This window comes from Hibiscus syriacus, unplaced genomic scaffold (genome assembly GCF_006381635.1).
Source record: "Hibiscus syriacus cultivar Baekdansim isolate YM2019G1 unplaced genomic scaffold, ASM638163v2 tig00111708_pilon, whole genome shotgun sequence".
Lineage (NCBI taxonomy): Eukaryota > Viridiplantae > Streptophyta > Magnoliopsida > Malvales > Malvaceae > Hibiscus > Hibiscus syriacus.
The window spans coordinates 2,513,347-2,530,139 of NW_024063159.1; positions in this window are offsets into that span (position 1 = coordinate 2,513,347).

Genomic DNA, 16,793 nt, shown 5'->3' on the forward strand with positions numbered 1-16,793 from the left:
AAGAAATCCCAATTGAGAGAATCAAACGCTTTCTGTAGATCCAACTTCAAGGCACATCTAGGGGAAATGTTCTTTCTACTATAGCCCCTAACAACCTCTTGGGCAAGGAGGGTATTATCCACTATACTCTTACCTTTAACAAAAGCAGTTTGATTCTTTAAAACCATGCTAGGGAACACAGTAGACAATCGTCTCACTAAAATCCTTGTAATGGTCTTATATATCACTATGCAGCATGATATAGGCCTGAAGTCCTTGACAAGGCTAGGATTTGGCACTTTAGGAACCAAGACTACAGCAGTGGCATTAAAGGCAGGGAGAATAAAAGATATATCAAAGCATACCTGATAGCAGCAACAAAATCCACACCCACTATGGACCAAGCTTTCTTGAAGAAGAAGGGATTAAGCCATCGGGCCCAGGAGATTTATCATTGCCTTGCCCCCAAATGGCTTCTTAATTTCAGCATCAGAAACATCTCTGCACAGTTCACCGTCAGCGCCTGTAGGGAGTGAGAAATTAAGACCCCTAATAGTAGAAACAGTGCTGCCCAGGACATTATCATCTACCAAACCAGCTGATTCTGGAAAAATTTAATCACCTCAGCCGAAATACCATCAAAAGAGTCCAATCTATTCCCCGCTTGGTCATAGAGAACTCTGATTGTATTACTCTTTCTTCTGCTAGCCACTACTGAGTGGAAGAATTTCGTCCCTTGGTCACCCTCCTTGATCCAATTGGCTTTAGCTTTTTGTTTGTAAAATAGTACTCAGCCTCTTCAAGATTTTTTAGCTCCCTTTCTACTTGAAGTTCATTCTCAATGCTGCCCAGCAGAACCCCATTGAAGATTAGCAAACTGAATACTAAGGAGTTCCTCTCGTTTCTGTTTCACCTTATTTGAAATGTCATTGAAATGGCTTTATCAATCAACTTTCTTTTCAAATAAGGCGGAAAAAAAATTATGGTTTAAAATTTTATTTTAAAAACATTTGGATAATTTTTTTTTTTTCTATTTTTATTAATAAATTAAATTAAATTTTTTTATTAAAATAATAGACGTGTAATGAATTCAATAGAAACAGTATCCATCCGCCCCTGTCTTCAAGATTTGTGGGTTTGGATTATCTAAAAGAACTATATATTTAAAAAAATCCTCAAAGAAAAGTTTTTTCTTTATTCACACAAAAAGTGAAATCCCAGCCCACCAGTCTTAGTAACTTCTTACTTCTGTTTCTGTATTATATTAATTGAATCTGATTAAATTTATATAAAAATAAAATAATTAAAGAAAAAACTTTTTATTATAATATTAATTGTTATTTAAAAATGGTAATTTAATTTTTTAATTGAATTAATGTTTAATTAACTTATAAGAACAATGTAATATAAAATTTTATAATAAATATGACTTTTACTGTTAATGTGCCCCAATTTTTTGTTACGTGAAATGAAATGGCTTCATGACTTATAAAATAACATTTCGAAGAGATAAAAATGTATTCAACGATTGTTAAATATCTCCCCCACTTCAATGGTGTTTGTCATTTAGTGAATTGAATCACACATAAAACAAGATCTAATTAAAACGTTTGCTTCGCTGGAATGTTTATAGGGGAATTGGAATCTGTCAGGAATTGAAATCCAATTCTATATTCTGTTTGGTTGGCAGGAAATTGAATTGGAATCCAATTCCATATTATGTTTGGTTCACACATGTCAGATGAATTTGATTTCAGTAATATAAAATGGCAGGATTGTCCTTCTTGTTTTTTTTACTTAATTTTAGTTTGTTTATAAATTACATGTAGCAATATATTATAAAATTTTAAAAATAAATAAATTTTAATTTTATTGATTGATTATTCATTTCAATAAATTATAAAAATCAGGCTAATAAACATCATAAGTTAAAATCATTCTAATTAGGAATGGTCATGGGTTGGGTTGGGTCGGGTTTTTGGTCAACCCGACCCGACCCGACCCGAGAACAAGGGAACCTCCATCCGAGACCCGACCTGACCAAATAAAATTTCACCCGACCCGACCCGAAATAGCAAAAGAATATTTTTATTCAATAAAACAGTTACTTAATCGGAAAAAATATATATAGGGGTATTATGTAATTATTTCTAAATATATAAAGTAAAATTATATACTTTTTGGGTCGGGTTGGATATTTTCACCCTAAACCGAACTCGCGGCCCGACCTGAATATCAAATTTAAAAAAAACCGACCCTACCCGACCAAAATAAAGTTTCACCCGACCCGACCCGAATATTAATTAAAGACCGACCCGACCCGACCCAAAATAATAAAAAATTATTTTTATTCAATAAAAACAGTGACTTAATTGGAAAAAAATATATAGAGGAGTATTATTGTAATTATTCCTAAATATATAAGGTAAAATTATATTTTTGGGTCGGGTATTTTTCACCCTAAACCCGAACTCGACCCGACCGAATATCACACTTAAAAAACCCGACCCGACCCGAATATATGAATAAGAAACCCGACCCGAAATAATAAAAAAATATTTTATTCAATATGAATAAGTTATCAAAAGATTGATGAGGGTAGTATGGTCAAATTTCAATTCCCTCCAACAAGGGAATGAATTCCATCCATTCTTGGATGGAATTCACTTTCCTCATTTGATGGAAAGTTGAAGCCATGAGGGATTTCAATTCCCTTGGAAAACTTGAACCAAACATGAGAAAGTGGTGAAATTGGATTTCAATTCTCCCTAATTCCAAGAGATTCATACTAACCAAACGCCACCTAATAGTTTATAAACAAATAATAGTATAAATTAACCACTATTACTTTCTCTTCGACTTTGACCTTAGGGTATTGAGCAAAATTAACATTGAAGGATGTGAAGAAGAATCAATAAGCTATTGTTAGCTTATTGATTGATCAATCTATATCAATTTCTGACTTCTTAAATAGGTATTCGCATGTTTTAATATACTCATCGATATCTAATTCATTATTCTTTTTTATTTTATAAAATGATAACTACTCATATTTATAATCAATGATATTTTACTCATTAACTAACTAATTCGAATTGGAATTATTTTTCTACAAATTTTAGTAATTTCCGGCCACCGTAAAGTCCCTCATGCGCATGGGATTCGTCCAACAGTTTGGACCGACTGAACCGTTACCCCTTGGACCAAACCAGCTAGTCAAATCACCGAACCGTTGAGAGACCCGTTTGACTGATCTGTTAACCTTTGACTTTGACCATTGAATTTGACCATTGACTTTTTCTATAACCACATATCTTTATGTTTTTCGATGTCATGAGTCCGTTTTCACAGTTTGTTTGGCCAAATTCTAACCCGAAAGCCATGTTTTGCATCATTTATTGCTTAAAGTCATGATTTAATTAAGTAAATTGTGGAATTTTGGACTCACTTTCTGATATTGTTTTCCGAATGTGATCACGCTTATCAGCATCATTTACCAGTTAACCCTGACCTTTCTCGTTCAGCTCAATTTGATTTTGCCTATTTGTCTCGAGATACGAATAAGTATTATTTAGTGACTTTATAGTCTTTTACCGTTTAGATTATGGATTTTGTGTTCATAGACTAGTATTGTTTTAGATTCTCATCCGCATGACCTAGTACTGTGACATCACCATTAATTTGCATGTTGATGCATTTATGATATCTACATGGAATCCTCTATGGAGGGCATAATCCTCGTCCTGATTCTGCATGGGATTTATTCCCCATCCTGATTCTGCATGGGACTTTCGTTCCCGTTCTGACATCTGTATATGATAAATTTCCCGTTCTGACATCTACATGGAATAAATTCTTCTACATATGCATGAGATTATATCTCCGTCCTGACTCTGTTTTGGATCCTCATATGAGGGCTAAATTCTTATTCTGGTTTGGTATTCAGTTTTCGATGTCTCCTTTTAAGGTAATGTGCATTTTCTGTTGATTCGGAACAAAATGTACGATTGTAAATTTCTGTTGGGACATTCTACTGATAAATATCTAAATTTTAATCTGGTCGATTATTAATTGTTTATTATTTTATACTTGAAAATTTTCTGCGTTACGGTGTTACCTAATTAAACTTAGATGACACATTGAGTCTTGTAGCTCACTCTGTTTTTGTCTTTCTTTTCTAATCATCCAGATATAGGAACAGTTTGGCTATCGAAAGTATGGTCTCGACTACACTGTATGCAATTTAATATTACTTTTCAATCTTCTTAAAATGTGGCATGAGTTTATTTCTGATTTATATTTGGTAAATATTTTATAATGACTTTGTAATATCCCAAAAACTGGGTTAGTGACTAAAACGTAAGTTTTGAAACTTTATGTCTGAATTCAAAAATTTAAAAGTTCAGGGAATTAATTGTTATTTCTTTGGGTAGGACTGAATGGAAAAGAAGGAAAGATGGAAGGGTATTATGGTCTTTTTAAAGGAAAGATTTTTATCTTCCCTCTGTAAGTGATATAAAAACGTGGAAAATGGGAGAAAGGAAAAGAGAAGTCTGGAACATTGTTATCTTCTTCCTTGTTGCTGAGAGCTCCAGCTTAAAAGTGAGTATGATTTCTATTGATTATTCTTTCTTTTTAAAGTTGGTTTTGGTTCTTGGAGTGTTAAGAAAGTTTAAGGGAAACTTAAGGTGGCTTAAAACTCAAATATGAATAAGGTATGAAAGATTGAAGGTAAAGTTTTTTAAGGGAATTATTGATAAAGAGTTAGTAAATAAGTTTGAAGTGAAATTTGACTTGTCATGGGCTGAAATAAGAAGTCTAAAGTGTTAGAAATGAAATTAGAACATGTTGGAATTTAGTAAGATTCTTGGTTTCAAGAATATGATGAGATATTGAATATGATGATGTGTTATAGGATATAAGATGATTTGAATTAAGTATAGTTAAGCCTAAAGGGTTAAAAAAGGTTATCGTAGAATATTAAGTGAGTTTGGTAAAATTTTTGGGTAAAATAAAAGTTTTGGGCATGGGGTATTGTTCATCCAGTACCAATACTTCAAAGCAAATTAGTAGATTTGAGCTTGGGGTATCAATACTGAAGGAACAATATCGATACCATAAGATTAAATCAGATGAAACCTTTAAAAGTATTGATAGCTAAAGGGTGGTATCGGTACTGGTTAAAGGGGTATCGATACCAAGTGTCTAGTATCGATACCATTTTCAAGTTATATATACAGAATGTCAAAATGGTATCGGTACCTACGGGTATTGATACTATAGAGGGTAGTATCGGTACTAGTAGAGTACCGATACTATAAGCTTGAAATGCTAAATTAAGTGGTTCTTTTAGCACTAATTTATATGGATTGATTATAAGTGATTTGAACCCTGATATTATAATCGTATAATTGTGTAGATATCGTAAGCGAGTATCTGATGAGTCAATGAGATAAGATCGAACAAGAACGAGATAAGCATGACTTGAACTAGTGAGGCTAAGGTGAGTGCATACTAGTTGATATATGATGTTTATGGAATAAGACTTGTGATGAGTCTATTTCTATATTAGAAATCATGAATTCATAAATATAAACATATGTTTGATATGAGTTATATGTTATAGGTTATGTATATCATACATGATCTGTGTGAATACATGTTAGTGATAAATCATGTGAATGGGTAAATGATTTATGTGATTATATAAGAATATGTTATAATTATATGATATGGACATAAGGGATTATATGAAATGTGATATGTGACTATATATGCTATCTGACATATGAGAAGATAATATAACAAAAATAAATCTATATGATATGATAAATGATTTCATGAGAATGACATGAGCTTTATGAGTATATGTATATATGATTTGGTTACTATGGATAAGTATAACAAGAGAAATGCTATAAAGCTATGAGATTATACGAAAATGTACATGAGTTATGTGATAAAAAACTATGAGATTATATGCCTATGTGATATGAATATGTGAATATGTAACAAACATAATGATAATGCCATGTTATGTGATATGAGAGCTAGAGGCATAGTTGGCATGCCAAGAGTCGAGGGTTCTATGTGGTCCTTCGGGATTATATGTAATTTGGAACATATATGCGGTTCTTTGGGACACATATTTGGTCCTTTGGAATATATATGTGATCCTTAAGGAGTGGTCTTTCGGGACATATATGTGGTCATTCGGGACATTTCGACGTGGTCCTTCGGACAATCTTATATGCCCCTAGTGGGAATTTATACGAGTGGTGACGCATATCCACAACCTCAATGTGCTCACATATCTTTAGTTCTCAAGTGTACATGGGCTATTAAAAAGATATAACATAAATAAATTCTATGTTATATTATGTGTTTTGTATGAAAATGTATGATATAAGGTGTATAAGTGTTAAGTACAAGATTAGATTATTAGAGGGATTAATAATAATAATATAATAATGTTAAGAATATAGATGATGATATATGTGCATGTATGTATTTGTTACATGAATGGTATCTGTTTTGTTATGATAGAATTATATGTTCATGCATTGTTAGGAGTTAAAGTTACATTATATGTTTTATATGCCTCACTAAGTCGACGACTTAGCGTATGAGTGTTCACACGTAGGTTACAGTGAGATTAGGGAGCAAAAGAGATCAAGACATGTCAGTTTCTCCTTTCTTGAGATCAGATCAGAAATGTAATTAAATAGTATGTATTTGTTAAAGAATGTAGTTGGCTGTAAATAAAGATTTGAATTGTATACGCTCTGATCGGTTTTGTAAAATCATATGATTGTAATTAATGTAAATTATTCAGTTTTTTTTCAATGTGAACTTGAATTTAGTTATTTTGTAAAGTATGTTTTAATGTAATTAAATAGTATGTATTTTGTTTAAAGAATGTAGTTGGCATGTAAATAAAGATTAGTTTTTTGTAAAAGTATATGTTTTAAAAAGTTAATGTGACACCTCGTATTCGTATCCGGGTCGGGTACATGATGGGGTTATAGACTTATTAAAAAATTTCATTTGTGGATCGTGTATGTGATCAACATGGTCACCTTGATTCAATTGTAACTCTTAGGCTGGGTCTAGAGGGTTACATTTAGTGGTATAAGAGCTCATGTTAAAACTCTTGGGCTGTGCAGTCTATTATAATTATAAAATTTGTTTAAAACAAATTTACAAAAAGATTTTTAAAAAAGTATGAAAAATGATTTTTGAAAAATCATGCCATAAAATTTTCAAGTATTTTTGAAATTATCGAAACTCCGATGCAATTATGAAAGTTACTACTTATATGTAATGATAGTCTAATACTCGATATATATATATAGTCGTGAATCTGGTTTGGATATTTGATGGTCGTTTAGACTATTAATTGGATATTCGGGTGTAAGGTGTGAACTATTACAATTAAGTCAAATAACAACACATGTTCTTGGTTTTCTTTAACACTCTTCAGTCACCATCAGTTAAAATTTATTAACAATTCTGAATTTATTCTCGATTTTCTCCTGAAAATAAGATGTGTTAATATATGGTTTCAGCATTATGTTTAGTTTTATATGGGAAATTCTAACTGAAATCTCTGAACCTGTTATAAAATCTTTCCTAAGAGGTAACTCGTAGGAATTTATTATGTATGACATATGACTAAATATTCTTCCAACTTCATCTCGATTATGAGTTTTGAAAAAAATTCCAATTTTGTATGACAATATAAGATATAAATGGATCCCTGTAATAACGCAAACCTGTTCGAGTTCTTATTCTGTCACATTGTGGGTTTCTATGTACAATAATGATTTTTTGGCAATATTTTGTTCGAGTTTTTATTCTGTCAAAATTTGTGTAAAGTTTGACATTCCATAATAGAATATTATTTTGATATGAACCATTTTGAATTCCATCAAATCCTCTGTAGATTAATTCTGATATCTACTAATAGCTTCCTTATTTGGTTAATAAATATGATATTTGTATCGTTCTAATTCAATCTGACTTGGGGAAAGTGTTTCAACACTATCATTTCTGGAATATTAAATCTGTATGTGATATTCATTGTCCTAAAACATAAGTATAGGTTCTGAAGTATTCTGATTGAGTCTGGATATAAAAATTTATATGTATTGTCTATATTCTGAAAAACTAAAATGATATAACATCTTTATTACTCTGATTTAGACAATCTCTAGGGGAGAGAGTTAATTTTGGGAATACTCTAAAAGTATGAAAACTAGAATTCTATCTCTACCTAGTTATTTCAACCCATACAGACTTCAAAATAGATTTGTGAATGAGTAACTGTAGACTATCTCAGTAGATTGCCTTTGACTATATCAAAGTAAGATTCATTCTGTGTTTCATCGATCATCTCAACAAGTCCGTTTATTTTATTCTGGTTGAATCAGTTATATTTCTGGCAACTAATTGGGTTGTTTACTTATAAGATTGTTCATTTTTGCAAGTTTTCCTTGTCTATAGTGACTGATCGAGATCTGGATTTATTTCACGATTCAAAAGATTCATCCTAAGGTTGTGTCCGCGATTGAAACTTTAATACCATTTATTATCCTTAAACTAGTGGGTTGTTGAACGGATCACTCAGATAACGTAAGATAAGCTGAATGTCGTATTATAATGTTCCAAGATAATGAGGGATCATTTACCGTTGATTAAGTTTATTCCTTGACAAATTATGTGATGAACAGGACTAATTATATAACATCATGAGTTACTGCTGGAGCTCAAGTGTGTTCGTGATTAATTTACCAGCCCCTTATGTTGTTTCTGTTGAGATTAATGAACTAAGATCTTATTTCAGTTAAAAAACTATTCAAATGCTTATCTGTGAGGGTCAAATTCTGAGAATTATATGAATATCAACAATTAATATACTGTAGAGTAATTGTAGTTTCTGAAGTGTTGGTAATTTACTAGTTAAATTTGAGGAACTCTTTAAAAATATTTGGGAACTCTTTAAAATATGCTTTGGTTGTAATTAACCCATAAATTTTAGGGTTTGAATACCCAAAACATGCATTAACCGTTACCGTTTGGTATTTTGAAAAAAAAAACACATTAGTCGGTTCTCTCTCTTTATTTTCTCTCTCTCAACAAAACATTTTTGGTTTTCTTCGATTCGTTGCTAACCGAGATGAGGTGTTTGACACCTCCGGTACCATTACATTTGTCTCGTTGACACCGTTTGTTTGGTATCCTTAGATTTTTCATTCACCGTCATCGTTTGCAATTAGTGAAATTTCAAATTTTTGGGTTTCGCTAAAATCCCATCTCCGTCGATATTTTTCGCAAACCGACCCCGGTAAGTGATTCCCCATAGTTGGAATTATTATTATTATTTTTTTTTTTTTTTGCAAATTTTAGTATTTTTTTCGACCATCATAAAGTCCCTCACGTGCTCCCACACGCCGCCGTACGCAAGTGGGATTCGTCTAACAGTTTGGACTGTTTGAATCAGTCACCCATTGGACTAAATCGATTGGGTTGATCACTGACCCATTTGACCGACCTGTTTACCGTTGACCTGACCTATTTTACCGACCCGTTGACCGTTTATCATTAAATTTGACTTTGACATTTGACTTTTTTCGAAATCATATCTTTATATTTTTTTAATGTACAGAGTCCTTTTTCACAGTCTGTTTGGCCAATTTTTGACCCAAAAGCCTTGTTTTACATAATTTATTACTTAAAGTCATGATTTAATTAAGTAAATTATGGGATTTTGGACTCACTTTCTGATATTGATTTTCGAAGGTGATCACGCTTCTTAGCATCATTCACCAGTTGACCCTGACCGTTCTCGCTCATTTCAACTTTGCCCGTTTGTCTCAAGATACGCATAAGTATTTTTAGTGACTTTATAATCTTTTACCATTTAAAATTATGGATTATGTGTTCATACTGTTTTAGGTTCCCATTTCGCAGAACCTAGTACTACTAACGTGAGAAATGTAAGGATTGGTTGATATGCATTTTTCTTTTATAGGTGCGTCCCTTTGACTTGTTCGATATATTTAATGTGTTATGTTATGTTTCTATCTATAAACATGTTTGTGTTATATTACATATATATATATATATGACATATCTGACTTCTGAATACTGTGACATCACCATTAATTTGCATGATGCATTTATGATATATGCATGGGATATTCTATGGAGTGCATAATCCTCGTCCTGATTCTGTATGGGATTTATTCTCCGTCCTGATTCTGCATGGGATTTATTCTCCGTCCTGATTCTGCATGGGACCTCATTCCCCGTTCTGACATCTGTATGGGATAAACTCCCCGTTCTGACATCTGTATGGGATAAATTCCCCGTTCTGACATCTGTATGAGATTATATCTCCGTCTTGACTCTGTTTGGATCCTCATATGAGGGCTAAATTCTCATTCTGATTTTGGTATTCAGTTTTCGATGTCTCCTTGTAAGGTAATATGCATATTATGTTGATTCGGACCTAAAGGTAAGATTGTGAATTTCTGTTGGGACATTTTACTGGTAAAATATCTAAATTTTAATCGTGGTTGATTATTATTTTATACTTGAAAATTTTCTACGTTGTGGTATTACCTAATTAAATTTTAGAGGAGACATTGAGCCTTGTAGCTCACTCTATTTCTATCTTTCTTTTTCAGATCATCCAGATATAGGACCAGTTTGGCTATCAGAAATATGTTCTCGATTATACATTGTATGCAGTTTAATATTTACTTTTCAGCCTTTTTAAAATATGGCATGAGTTTGTTTTTTATTTCATATTTGGTAAACATTTTCATAACGACTTATTAAAAAATTTCATTCATGGATCGTATATGTGATCAACATGGTCACCCTAATTCAATTGTAACTCCTAAGTTTGGTCTAGATAGTTACATGAATACTCCAGAGATATGTTATGAGGATAATCATTCAAATTTAATTTTACTCTATTAACAATATTAAAATTTTAACTCCTAATTTTACTTTAAAAAATTCTATATTAATATTGAAAATTTAATTCATATTTTATGAAATTAAGAAATTATGCCAAACAAAAAAAAAATAATATTAAATATTTCATCAAATGACTTACTCAAAAAGGAGTCCTTCAATGATTTATGTGTAAATAATTATAAAATAGTAATTTATATGCAACAAATTATAAAAATCAACCTTTTAAACCCACTTAATTTCTAACAATTATATTAATTTTTCAGCTTTAATACAATGATAAATTATAACATATAGAATAATTTTTAAACTTCTTAAAGTAAAATTCATGTTTAGTTTAAGAAACAATATGTTATTTTATTATCATTATTAGAATAAAAAATGTATTTAAGATATGTGACCCATTAAATATATTAATATATATGTGAGTTGTGATAGATTATTTTTATATCAATTTATTTTGCAATCATACTTATGTGCTCTCTTTTATTTTATGATTTGTGAAAATGTTGTTTATAGGATTTGACATCTAATTATTCTGCTAAAGGTTCAACACCAATTGAAAATAATATTATTTGTACTTGAACAAAATCACCTAAATGACAAAACTATACCTTCGCTGAATATCCATTCAAAGGATATTACTGTCTTTGCGCATTAAAATTTTATAAGATCCTTAAATAAAGGAATATGAGTACTTAGTTATCGTATTTTAAAAAAAATACGTGACCCTCTACTTTTCTTTTTTTTATACTCAATACGACTCTCTAAATCATAAAAAATATTCAATGCGATTCTTTAATCGATATTTTATGTTTTTGACCAATTATTATATTATTTTATGTTGATGTGACACGTCAAGTAATTAAACCCTTCGTTTAATATTATTAAAAATTGGGTAAATTATGTCATTTATCATTCATCTATTTTCTCTCTTCTATTTTAGCCACTAAATTTTATTTAATTGTCATAACTTATTTTATTATTTTTAATAGACCCTTTTTTGTTTAAAAAATCCTACCCTCATCCCCTACCTCCAGCCCTCTCCCTTTAATATTCCCCACCCCACACAGCCTCCCCCCCTCACGTCTCCATTAAATCGGCAAGGCACAGGCCACCATCACCGCTGAACTACACACTCGCCGACGTGCCACGTATATTCAACTTTGTATAGTCAAAGTAATTATTAGATTTTAGTGATTGCAAATCTGGGTTTTTAATTGTTCTTGATTTCTTGATTTTTCAACTCTGTAGTGGTATTCCAAGTAATTATGTTTTGCTTGGTATTATTGATTTTAGTGATTGCAAATATGGGTTTCTTGCTCTTGATTTCTTGATTTTTCAACCATGTTGACTTAGGTCTATTTTGTGCTTAAATGCTCTTCGATTATTTATGTTTGCTCCTGAATTGGACGATTTTGTATGCTTTTTGTGCAAGACGGTCATTGCTGGAAAATATGCTTAAAAGACCTCAAAACTGCACTTTTTATTTTGGAGTCAAGACCGGAACAATAGGCATGAAATGTTGATGTGGCAGTGAGTGAGGAGCGTCCAGTCAACAATTTTATAAGGTGGATGGATGGCTGGAGCATTTCAAGCAATTTAAAATTCAAGGTTTTAGACTTATTTTTTGGATTTAATTCAAACTATTTTTAGGATTTATCATTTGTAATTTTTAGCACAATTTAAGGTTTTAGAAGGCTATAAATACCCTCTTAGAATAAGCCTATTTCATCATTCAGAATTATCGAAAACATTTCTTCCTTGTTCTTTGTTCTTTGTTTTTCTTCTTTCTTTTTATAAAATTTCTTCCATTTTACTTTGTTCATTTCTTTTAAGTTTTCATTTTTTAAAAAATGCTAAGTATGACCTTGTCATTCTTAGCTAATTTTCTTCTAAGCCGAGGGAAAAAGCGATGATTCAATTCTAACGTGAGAATTGAATAGCACTAAAATAACTTCGGATACATTCCTCATTTCTCGACGCTTATTTCAAATCAAAACAATTTTCAAAACCAAATATAGTCGATGGTCGGAATGTTGTTGCAATTAAACATGTGGGAGGAAGGACCGACTAATTGATAGCAAATTCGATTTCTTGGGAACATAATTAACAAATTGTTGCTAAACAGGGGATTGAGGCCGGAAACGGTTTTAATTGAAACAACCATCTGAGTCAGTTTTTATGCACTTAAATGATTTTGGTTTATAACATTGTTGTTGCCTAGACCAACTTCCAACGCCAAGATCAAAGAATTGTGCTTGGGTAATACAAAGCTAGTCACAATGATTTGTCTTTATAGATAAAGTAACCGACGTGAATCCGGAAGAGTAAATCTCGTTCGATGATCCGAAGAAGTTGAGTAAGAGCTGATGCCTAAGGCTGATTTAATCATTTTTTTTAAATTAGTTTTTACTTTCCTTAATCCATTTTCCTTATTTTCTTTAAATCAATCTTCCTCTGGATTTTCTTTACAACCTCTCTTTCAATTTTACTTGTTTTTCTTCAACTACAAAAACCTCCACTTATTTCTTTCCGATTCACGCCAAGGTCCAAAGTAAAGAACAAAGAATTTCATCTACCTCCTTAGTCTTTGTGGAATTGACTCTTACTTCTCCTATATTATATTTAATTTTCTTTATTTTTTGAGAAGAAGGAATCTATTTTGACGTGAAAAACGACCTCGTCACTTGTAGTGATATTCAACGTTTTCCAGCGTCGACGTTTATATGCTCGGGTTTCCATGGCTGCAGCCCGTGTTCTTTGTTGCAGATTTGATCTGTTTGGGGCTTATAACATGCAAAGTCCAACAAATAAACTTTTGCAGAACGGGTTTTAAAGTAAAGGGTTGTCGAGAACACGATAAAAAAATGAGAATATTGTGATTGTTTTCAAGTGATTCAAGATTTCATGGACCAAACTTTGAATAAAAAACATGAGGAAATGAGCTAAGACTATGGCTATTAACAAGAAGATGAAAACTTGGATTGTAAAGAGTTCTTAAAGAGTTTTTAAAGTTTAGTGACGAAATAGAATATAGTAGATAGTTGAGTGATGAGTGGTATAATTTTTTTTATTTATAACAACATTAAACATATGGTCAAAGGGTCACATTGAGTTATTTTCTTGAGTTGGAGGGCCACATTGAAAGGAAAAATAAGATGTTGGCCTGTTTAACGTGCTACATCAACACAAAATAACGGAGCCGTTAGTCAAAAGACCACATTTAGTTTTTATTTATTTAGAGGGTCACATTAGGTGCAAAAAAAATTGGAGGGCCACATTAATTTTTTTGAAAAATACGAGGACCTCAAGTACCATTTTGCCTTAAATAAATTAATCCCTAGTCCTCCATATATAAATGGCCGCGTGGCTCCTGTGGTCCCCGTGGAAGATCAAAGTCAAATATTTTGATTTTATTTAATTTTAAAAAAGTTTAAAGATTGTGCAAAATATTATTTTTATTTCCTATTTTATAAATACTGCTTTTTTAAAAAAATGGTATTAAGGGGACAGCTCACCGTGAGGTTCGCTTTGAATTCCGTGTTATTTTAATTTCATTTAGTTCTTCAATATATCTCAATATCTTCCTGACATACTCAGGTATTTCGTATCTTGTCTGGATCTAATCGTTTAATTGTCTCCCAAGTAATCATCTACTGCTGAGGAATTTATTTTAATGGACAATTCTACAAATCGGTATCCGAAGTTCAAAACATTTTTCAAATAAGTATCTCCATTTCATATTTGACGTAACAACTTAGCTTAGAGAAAAACGTTAGTTCATATTCTGCATCAATTCATGAAATACTTTACAAAAATTATCAGAACTTAATTTAGAGAAAGTACTATGTTTGTAACTTATTAATTTTTTGTTTAAAGTATTATAATTAACATAATATTTTATAAATTAATAATTTGTTTCATATAAACCGTCTCACATTCCTAATTCTTCCTGATAATAAGAATTGTGGTTTTTGTTCAAATTGAATGAAATTCCAATTCCAACATATGTTATGCTCTAGTCATTATCCAAATAAATTTTATTAACCAAATTTTAATTCAATTGATATCATTATAATAATTTTTTTGAATACAAGGCTAGTTCATCAGCAGATTTTAAAAAAAAGTGAATCTATTTAAGTGTTAAATTATTTTTATTAAAAATTTGAGGGTTAAACCTAATTTAAATTTGATATAAAAATAATAATTAATAATTTTGATGCTTATGAATTGAATAAACAGGGTTAGAAGGATTGTCTCGTGTTTGGTCTCTGCAGTACACGATCTGAATTAAACGGTTAATATATTAGATATATGTGATTATACAAAATAAAATAAAAATTGAAAATGTGGTCCAACGATGACAAAAAGCCATTTTATTGGTGGGGGCATCTCATTCTAGTCACAAAATTCATGACTTCCTTCTAAAATAGTACACATATATGTTCCTCTGGACTGGGTTTATCCCCATTAAATGAGCTCGAAATAGTGAAAAAAATGGCAACCCAGCAATTCCACCGTCTTCGAATTTTGTAAATCATTTACAATAACAAAAGCTATAATGGTCAACAACACTATATTAATCAATCATACAAAATCCGAGTAAATAAAGAGAAAGTGGAGAGACATAGAGGCAGGGAGGAGATTAGTGCTAAAATTACACATTATTTTGTGATTAATTACTCTTGATTAACTATTTTAAGTTGTTAATTTAGATCTTTTCATTCATTTTTAATGCAAAGTAGTAGATTTCAGAAACGATGCTAAAACTAATAAAATTATGCAATTTTTTATTTTCTGGAATTATGATTGGATTAGTGGGCATGATTTCGTTGTTGTGGCATCCAGTCAACAGCTTCTAGAAGGTTCAACCAGTAGTTGTATGAAGACCAAAGACTCGACTGAATTTTTAAATTCAAATTAGGATTTATTTTATTTTTATTTTAGGAATTATCTTTTTAATTTTAAATGTATCTTTTAGGATTTTGGAGGATTAAAAATACCCATTGGTATTAACATTGAGATCATTTACTCTTGAATTCTCTCTTTAATTTTATAAAGTTTTACTTTTTCTTTTATTCTTCTTTAAAAGTTTTCTTTTTAAAAAATGTTAAATACGATTTCTATTATACTTAGCTAAGTTTTTCATAATCAAAGGCTAAAACGATAACTCGATTCTGAATCGTGAGAATCGAAAAACACCTCATATCCTATCGAGTTAAGTTCTCAATTTTCTAGAAACTAAATTGACAGATAGTCTTTCTTAAAATCAAAACGCTTTCACTTCAAATATAGATTTTGGCTTGGATGACGTTATGTTTTAGCGTTGAGATTATAGAATCAATTTATTCGAATTCTCTTGAACACACTTAGCGAATGGTATGCTAAGGAAAATTGGGATCGAGTTCGACTTTCATAGAGAAAGCATAATTCGAGTCGAGTTTTTCCAAACGCTTTTAAATTGTTTTGAATTTACAACGATATTCGAAGTTAATCCGAACAAGAATTGCGAAAGAGGGAAATGAGCTACAAAGATTTAGGGGATCCTAAAATAGATTTAGGAAAGTCAATTACTAAAGAGGAAAATGAGATACAAATATTGAACATTGTATCAAATCGGTATTTAATTGGAGGAAAAATCTTATTCAATGATTAATTAAAATTTGAGGCACGCGAAAGTGTGAAGCTAATTTCATCATATTGGTTTTTAATTTTATTTTCTTTAATTCTTTATCTTCCTTTGAATCATTATTTGCTTATTCAATTTCTGAACAAATTCTCTTTTTATTTGTATTTTTTTTTGCCTAAATCATAGATAAGAACAA